The sequence below is a fragment of the Panthera onca genome, chromosome X (genome assembly GCF_046562875.1).
Source record: "Panthera onca isolate mPanOnc1 chromosome X, mPanOnc1 haplotype 2, whole genome shotgun sequence".
NCBI lineage: Eukaryota > Metazoa > Chordata > Mammalia > Carnivora > Felidae > Panthera > Panthera onca.
The window spans coordinates 32,500,158-32,509,748 of record NC_138357.1 but is presented as its reverse complement, the minus strand read 5'-3'; positions in this window follow the sequence as shown (position 1 = coordinate 32,509,748).

The following is a 9,591-nucleotide window of genomic DNA, read 5'->3' as shown; positions in this document are numbered from 1 at the left end:
ATCTGAAACAGGCTCCAGGCTCTGAGCCGTCAGCACAGAGCCCGACGCGGGGCTCGAACTCACGGACCGCGAGATCGTGACCTGAGCCGAAGTCGGACGCTTAACCGACTGAGCCACCCAGGCGCCCCACATGCATTTTTACCAGATAATAACAAAGCGTTTTTTCCAGAGTGGTAGCACTAATTCATACTCCATCCACAGTATTCATATCTATTGTTTCCCCGTAACTTCACGGCCTTCTTGTGATACTACCCAAGCTTATGGGGAGAAGAAACAAGGAAATGTGACAAGAGAATTACTATGTGTTCCAGAACATCTGATCTGTTCTCGGTTCTTCTCCTAAGTTGCTGTGAGACTTTTAGAAGAGTTGCTTAATCTTTCTGTTTCTCATTTTAATCACCTCTCAAATGGAGTATTCGGACCATTCTGAATTTCATTCAGCTCGAAAATTCTCATTCTACCTAACAGTTGCAGATGCTGAGATACAGAAGGATGATTTGCTTTGCCCAGGGTCGTAATATATCATACCATTGAAGCTCGAGTTCCTCATATATAAAGGGTGGGCTAGACTGTATGATTGTAGATATCACTTCGTATTTTATGGGTCTGGACTGAGAGTCTATGATGTCAGGGCCACGATTAACCACCATGCCTTAATGGCTCCATTGTGACAAATATTAATTAAGTACATGCTATGTGCAAGGCAGGCATCACAGGTACCAAGGAGATAATAGGAAATGTTACCTGCCATTGAGGAGCTCACAACATGACACAATAGATAGGGAGATAAACCTGGCCCGTTCACACTATAGTGAAGTAAGAGCTGTGATGGAGATCTGCACACTTCATGGTGGGAAGGACAGAAGGGGACCCAGGGACTACTTATGGAAGGGACTAGTGTTTGAGAGGTGTTTTAAAGAGCAAGTTATCTAGATGATGGAGCGAGGTCTCCAGAATTTATCCTATATTCTTGGTTACTGGCTGTCACCCCTACTCTGGAATATAAGCTCCACGAGGAGCTGGGCTAGCGCTCTGCCTGATTCATTCTCTACACGTTCCCCAGCATCTACCACAATTCCCGGCTCGGGACAGTCTCTCAATAAATATTTATGAAATAAATGAAGGGTAATAACACCTTATCTTCCTAACACATTTTTACAGTTAACAAAAGGCTGCTTAGCACATTATCTGAGTTGATCTTATCAGGCCTTTTGGGGTACAATCAAAGCAGATGGGGCTGAGAGTCTCTGAAATGGCGAGTATCAGCAGAGATTAAAGAAACCCTGATAAAGTTGTTGCGGTTATTTTAACCACGTAAAATCTGATCTTCTTAACAGATGTTTCTTCCACACAGAGCAAAGGTTAAATCTGAAATCGAAAAAAAGGAAAAGAAATCAGTCTGAAATCCAGCCTCCATCATTCTGCCTTACTGCCAAAACAGCTGTCTCCCATTAAATTCAGGATTCAGGGTGGGGGGCAGTCGATTGAGCGTCCAAGTCTGGGTTTGCAGCTCAGATCGCGGTCTCACGGCTTCGTGAGTTCGAGCCCTGCGTCAGGCTCTGCACTGACAGTGTGGAGCCTGCTTGGGATTCTCTCTCTCTCTCTCTCTCTCTCTCTCTCTCTTTCCCTCTCTCTCTGCCCCTCCCCCACTCGTGCTGTCTCTGTCTCTCTCAAAATAAGTAAATAAACTTAAAAAAAAAAAAAAATCCTCATGCCCAGGGCCTCTGTGGGGGCTGGGGATGTTAAAAAAAAAAAAAAAAAAAAAAAAACGCAGGATTCACTCTCTTCCATATTACTGCTCTGCCTCTCTTGTCTGTATATGCTCAAAAAATGGGGGAAAAAAAAAACAAAACATAGAGCTAATTGCTATGAAAATTCAATGCTTGTCATTTTTTATTTTAGTCATGACAATGAAGGCTGGATTGTTGCATCTGAACACAAGAATGGGAATTATTCATGTAGAAGAAATCAGACGTGGAACAAAGAACAGCTCTGTAGGAGCAAGGCTGAACATTTCTGAGCCAGTTCAGCACCACTGCCTGGGATATCTGTGCGATTTTCCACTTCTTATCTTCTTTCTTTTCCTCGCAAAGCTGCGCTGCTGCCTTGGAGCTGTGTTTTAAGACAATTGCTCCTGATCTTCGTAATGACCCAATTAGGGTCTCTGAGAATCTACCAAAAATGGGCAAAGAGCGGAAGAGTAAGCCTTTACTGCTTTCTCCATCTAAATAGGGTCCAGCGGTTATCATCGCTCTTTGCACCCGTGTTCTTGCCTAGCGACACTCGTCATAAGGAAGCTCCCAGTTCACCCACGGGTTAGGTTCTAAAACCAGCATGTGAGGTGAAAATAGCAGACTCAAAATTGCCATTAAACATCATTTAAGTGTGCCTGGGTGGCTCATTTGGTTAACCGTCCGATTTCGGCTCAGGTCATGATCTCGCAGTTGACAAGTTCAAGCCCCACGTCAGGCTCTGTGTGGACAGCTCAGAGCCTGGAGCCTGCTTCGGATTCTGTCTCCCTCTCTCTCTGCCCCTCCCCTGCTTGTGCTCTGTCTCTCTCTCTCTCAAAAAATAAATAAATATTTTTTTAAAAAAATTTTTAAATCATTTACATTTCCCATAAAACACAATATGGATGGTTTGTGTATACTACCTTGTGTATTAATGGATAAATGTATTGTGTGCACAGGACTATCCAGTATATAATAGATTATATAGCAAATTATATCTCAGTGTTTTAATTACATAAAAAGGAGAGAGTATTCAGAATGGAAATCACAGGGGCGCCTGGGTGGCTCAGTTGGTTAAGCGTCCGACTTCGGCTCAGGTCACGATCTCGCGGTCCGTGAGTTCGAGCCCCGCGTCGGGCTCTGGGCTGACCGCTCAGAGCCTGGAGCCTGTTTCAGATTCTGTGTCTCCCTCTCTCTCTGACCCTCCCCCGATCATGCTCTGTCTCTCTCTGTCTCAAAAATAAATAAAACGTTAGAAAAAAAAGAATGGAAATCACAGAACGGCACCTATCCTATGACTGTATTTTTTGGTGTAGTTACTGAAGGCTTAGTGCTGTTAGTTTTTAGTCATCATGAAGGCATGGATCCTGCCCTATTTTGATGACTTCTCTATTCTCCATCTCTATCTAATGCCTAGCTCAGTTCTGCTCAAAAATAGATGTTGACTGGCTAATGTTAAGGTGAGATGGGAGGACAGAGAGAGTCAGAATAAGAGATTCGTTCCAGAATGAGACTGCACTGCCACCACAGTGGCCTAAACAATGACAATCTGTCCTATCAGCTGTCAGAACCTAAAGATCACCCTGCTGGTCAGCAACTCTCGCGCCGTCTGCTGTGCCACACTTCCTGTCTGCCTGGGGCGGATGGCATGTGCGTTCCTAGAAGCCAAATGATCATTCTACTTTGTGGATTTAGCCCATGGTTTTCCTACGAGAATTTCAATGTTTACTATTTCTCAAGTAGAGGCAGACCTCAGAGATGTTCTGGGTGCGTTTCCAGAGCACCACAATAAACCAAACATAGCAATAAGGTGAATTAAATGGATTTTTTTGGTTTCCAGTGCATATTATGCTATACTGGAGTCTATTAAGTGTGCAATAACACTATGTCTAAAAAATGTACACGTCTTGATTTAAAAATACTTTATGGCTAAACAATGCTAGCTGTCATCTGAACTTCCAGCAAGTTATAATCTTTTTGCTGGTGGAGGGTCTTGCCTCAATGACGCATGGCTGCTGACCGATCAGGACGGTGGTGGCTGAGGGTTCGGGTGACCATGGCAATTTCTTACAATAAGACAATGATGAAGTTTGCCGCATCAATGAACTCTTCCTTTCACAAACAATTTCTCTGTAGCATGAGATCCTGTTTGATAGCATTTTACCCACGCTAGAACTCCTTTCGAAATTGGAGTCAATTCTCTCAAACCCTGCACCTGCTTTATCAATTAAACATATATAATATTCTAAATCCCTTGCCGTTATTTCAGCAATCTCAACATCTTCACCAGAAGCAGATTTCTTCTTTTTTTCAAAGTCGCTGTGTTGTTTTTTTGTTGCTTTTTTTTTTAAGTTTATTTTTATTTGTTTTGAGAGAGACAGAGAGCGAGCGGGGGAGGAGCAGAGAGAGAGGGAGACATAATCCCAAGCAGGCTTCACGCTGTCAGTGCAGAGCCTGATGCGGGGCTTGAACTCATGAACCGTGAGATCATGACCATGAGCCGATGTCAAGATTCCGACGGTTAGCCGACTGAGCCACCCGGGCGCCCCATGTTGTTGTTGTTTTTTAAATTAGATTCAAGTTAGTTAACATCTAGTTTCAGGAGTAGAATTTAGTGACTCATCGCTTTCATATAACACCCAGTGCTCTTCCCAAAAAGTGCCTTCTTCATACCATCACCCACTTAGCCCATCCCCCCACACACCTCCCTGCCATCAACCCTCAGTTTGTTCTCTACACTTAAGAGTCTCTTATGGTTTGCCTCCCTCTTCCTCTCAAGAAACCACTTTCTCTGCTCATCTAGAAGGAGCAAACTGCCCGTCTGTTCAAGTTTGATCACGAGATTGTAGCAATTCAGTGTCATCTTCAGGCTCCACTTCGATTCTAGTTCTCTTGCTATTTCCACCCCGTCTGCTGTTACTTCCTCCACTGAAGCCTTGAAGCCCTCCGAGGCATCCATGAGGGTTGGGATCAACTTCTTCCAAACTCCTTTTTATGTTGACGTCTTGACTTCCTGTCGTGCATCGCAAGGGTTCTTTCTTAACGGCATCCAGAATGGCAAACCCTTTCCAGAAGGTTTTCAACGGACTTTGCCCAGATCCGTCAGAGGAATCCCTATCTATGGCAGCTAGAGCCTTACAAAATGTGTGGCTTAAATAATGACGAGGCTTCAAAGTCAAAATGACTCCTTGACCCCTGGGCTGCACACCGGCCACGAGAACAACGTGCATCTCGTATATCTTCACCAGAGCTCGTCGGTGACCGGGCGCATTTTCAACGAGCAGTACTATTTTGAACGGAATCTTTTCTTTCGGAGCAGTAGGTCTCCCCGGTGGGCTTCAGACATTCAGCAAACCACCTTGTAAACACACGTGCCGCCATCCAGTCTTGGTCATTCCTGTTAAAGAGCACAGGCACAGTGGATTTCGCATAATTCTGAAGGCCCTGGGGTTTCTGGAATGGCCCGTGAGCACCGGCTTCAACTTAAAGTCACTGGCTATATTCGCCTCTAATAATTAGAGTCGGCCTGCCCTTTGCAGCTTTGAAGCCGGGCACTGACTTCTCGTCTCTAGCCGCGAAAGTCCCACATGGCATCTTCTTCCGACAGAAGGCTGTCTCGTCCACACTGCAGGTCTGTTGTTTGGTGTAGCCTCTGCATGCATTCCTGATCTTAGTTGGATCTTCTGGATGGCCTCGCGAACCGACCTCCGCTAGCTTCCAACTTTCCCGCCGCAGCCTCCTCACCTCTCTCGGCCTCCACACAACTGCAGAGAGTTAAGGCCTTGCTCCGGATCGGGCTCTGGCTTAAGGGAGCATCGTGGCTGCTTCGAGCTTCTGTCCAGACCGCTAACACTTTCTCCACATCAGCAATAGGCCGTATTGCTTACTTCCCATTCGTGTGTTCACTGGAGTAGCACTTTTAATTTCCTTCAAGAACCTTTCCTTTGCATTCACAATGAGGCTAACTGTCTGCTGCAAGACGCCTAGCTTTCAGCCTGTCTCGGCTTAAGACGCGCCTCCCTCGCTGAGCTTCATCATTTCTACCTTTTGATTGAAGGGGACAGACACGTGATTCTTCGTTTCAGTTGAACAGTTACGGGCCACTGTAGGGTTATTAATTGGTCAAATTTCAATACTGTAGTGTCTCAGGGAATAAGGAGGCTCCAGGAGAAGGAGAGAGACGGGAACCGCCCGTCAGTAGAGTTGATTATCAATTATGTTCACTGTCTTATATGGGTGTGATATGTGGTGCCCCAAAACAATTACAATAGTAACATCAAAGATCACTGTTCAAAGATCACCATAAGAAATACGATAATAATGAAAAAAAAAAAAAAATAAATACAATAATAATGAAAAATTGGAAATGTCATGAGAATTACCAAAATGGGACACAGAGACATGCAGTAAGCAAACGCTGTGGGAAAAATGGCGCCAACGGACTCGCTTGACGCAGGGTCGCCAAAAGCCTTCGATTTGTAAAAAAACGCAATTATCTGTGAAGTGCAATAAAATAAGGTATGCCTGGGGCTCCTTAGTCGGTTAAGCTTCTGACTTCAGCTCAGGTCATGATCTCACGGTTCATGAGTTCGAGCCCCGAGTCGGGCTCTCTGCTCTCAGCAGAGAGCCTGCTTCGGATCCTCTGTCTCCCTCTCTGCCCCTCCCCCACTCGCACATTCTCTTTCTCTCTCTCAATAATAAATAAACATTAAAAAAAAAAGTTAAACCTATAATTACTTTTATATGTGAATTTCACATTAACATCAGGTAACACAAAAGGGGTTGCTATTGTGAGTGAGTTTTATTTTCATTTTTATAATTTCCTATGTGTCTAAAAGTGTTCTACAATGATTATATACTGTTTTAAAAATCAGAAAAACAGGTTTACAATATTAAATATGACATTATCTAACTCCCATTTTAAGCTATTTTAATCTCTTTAGAATTATAAAACCTCAGTATTATACCATTTAGGATTGTGATAAAAAGAAAAGTTGAGACACGATTTGAAAAAGGCACTGATCATTCTAAATATTTTAATTGTTTAAGAATACTATTTGTTTTGGGGCGCCTGGGTGGCGCAGTCGGTTAAGCGTCCGACTTCAGCCAGGTCACGATCTCGCAGTCTGTGAGTTCGAGCCCCGCGTCAGGCTCTGGGCTGATGGCTCGGAGCCTGGAGCCTGTTTCCGATTCTGTGTCTCCCTCTCTCTCTGCCCCTCCCCCATTCATGCTCTGTCTCTCTCTGTCCCAAAAATAAAAAAAAAAAAAAAAAAAAAAAAAACGTTGAAAAAAAGAATACTATTTGTTTCTAGCTCGGTGCTATTCTTTTTTTTTAATGTTTATTTTTGAGAGAGAGAGAGAGAGACAAAGTGTGAGCAGGAGAGAGGCAAAGAGAGGGAGACACAAAATCTGAAGCAGGCTCCAGGCTCTGAGCTGTCAGCACAGAGCCGGATGCGAGGCTCGAACCCTTGAACCATGAGATCGTGACCTGAGCCGAAATCGGACGCTCAACTGACTGAGCCACCCAGGTGCCCCTAACTGGGTGCTATTCTTACTAAAAGTCAATTTCTTTCAAACCTTTTGAGATAAAATTGCATTCTCATGACTTTTTAGAAAAGATTTGGGGCATCTGGGTGGCCCTGTCGGTTAAGCGTCCGACTTCGGCTCAGGTCATGATCTCGCGGTTTGAGAGTTCAAGCCCCGCGTCGGGCGCTGTGCTGACAGCTCGGAGCCTGGAGCCTGCTTCGGATTCTGTGTCTCCCCGTCTCTCAGCCCCTCCCCTGCTCATGCTCTGTCTGTCTGTCTCTCTCAATAATAAATGTTAAAAAAAAAATGTTTTTTAAAAGATTACCTCTTGTCTCAAGTTTGCCTTGAGTTCCATTCACCACTTTGAAGTAGGTACCATTTCTAAGATTTTATACATGAGGGGTTTAGTAGGTGTTGAGGAAGAAAGAGCGAGAAGAGCTCCATTGCTTAATTTCCATACCCTTAAAGTGTGACTACCAACCCCCCTCACACACTCCTTAACGTTTAGATCTGTGACATTCTGACATCAATAATTTCTTCGCAGGGGCACCTGGGTGGCTCAGCCAGTGAAGCAACCGACTCTTGATCTCAGCTCAGGTCTTGATCTCAGGGTCGTGAGTTGAAGCCCAGCATTGGGCTCCCCCCCGGGGCGTGAAGCCTACTTAGAAAAAAAAAAAAATTCCTCGTGGATTCAGCAGTCACTTGAATAATCCACACTTTCTGTGTTCCGTATGTAAATACATACAAGGAGAAACAAAGACGTGGCTGATCCACAAAGATAAAACGTTTTAGGTTGGTTGCCACAACCTCACCTCCGATCAAGCACTGCTTAATACACAGACATTCATTTCCCCTACGTGACTCAAATCCCATTGAATAAGAGGACTGCCATAGTTCAAAACAAAACAAAACAAAACAAAACAGGAATCAGATGAACTGTGACGTCATGGAAGCACATTGGGCTGACCTGAGTTCTGAGCTCTGCTACCATGTATTACGTTGACTTAAAAAGTTGAGCTGGAAGAACTCTATCGATCATTTTAATTCTCCAAAACCCATTATTTGTCAGATTCCCAACGGTAAGATGCCACAATACATTAACTAACACCTCTTTGTTCAGTAAATAATTAGTTTTCCATAGAAGCACTGGAATTTTTTACGTGATATCTACAATTCACATCACTCTGGCATCTAGACGCATATCCCTAGTACTGAAACGTAAGTCTCTTGTAGTCAGTGGCAGATTTGGGATATACCTCTGTTATCTTCAGCTGTGATCCTCATAGGGCTAACTAACTTTACCAGGTCAAGTTAGGTCAAGTTGGGTCAATGCCCCCACATGGGTATTCCAAGATCAACCTAGGTTCTGCCCTAAGCACTACATAATTGAAACTGGACAAGCACTACCCAGTGTGTGATACCAACTTATTATCAAGCACAGACTGAGAGACAACTTTTATTACTTAAGAAACAAAAAATGTTTAATTGCTGTCATGATGCCTTTTGACATAAAGAGTACTGGCCAAAATAATAATGTATAATATAATGTATAATCTTTTTTTTTTTTTTTTTTTTTGAGAAAGAGAGAGAGAGAGTGCCTGAGCAGGGGAGGGACAGAGGGAGAGGGAATCTCACGCAGGCCCCATGCTCCAGCACAGAGCCCCACACAGGGCTCGATCTCATGACGGCGAGATCATGACCTGAGCCAAAATCAAGAGTCAGACGCTTAACCCGCTGAGCTGCCTAGGTGCCCTCACACATTTTTAAAAGCAAGCAGGGGCACCTGGGTGGCTCAGTCGGTTAAGCGGCCGACTTCAGCTCAGGTCATGATCTCATGGTCCGTGAGTTCGAGCCCCGCGTCGGGCTCTGTGCTGACAGCTCAGAGCCTGGAGCCTGTTTCGGATTCTGTGTCTCCCTCTCTCTCTGACCCTCCCCCATTCATGCTCTGTCTCTCTCTGTCTCAAAAATAAATAAATGTTAAAAAAATAAAGCATATAAAAGCAAGGAAACTTGTTTATGTTTTCCAGATTGTCAGTATCAGTGCTTATAGAAGAACATCTGCTGAACACGGAAAAGAGTGAAATACAGATGGTCCCCAACTTCCGATGGTTAGACTTACGATTTTTACATTACACAATGGTGCAAAAGCGATACACGTTCCACAGACATCGTACTTTAAATATTGAATTTGGATCTTTTCTCAGGCTATTGGTATGTGGTACAATGTTCTTTGGTGAGGCCAGACAACAGCAGTGAGCCACAGCTCCCAGTTAGCCATGCAATCCTGAGGGTCAACAAATACACTTATAATCATTCTGTTGTTCACTTTCAGTCC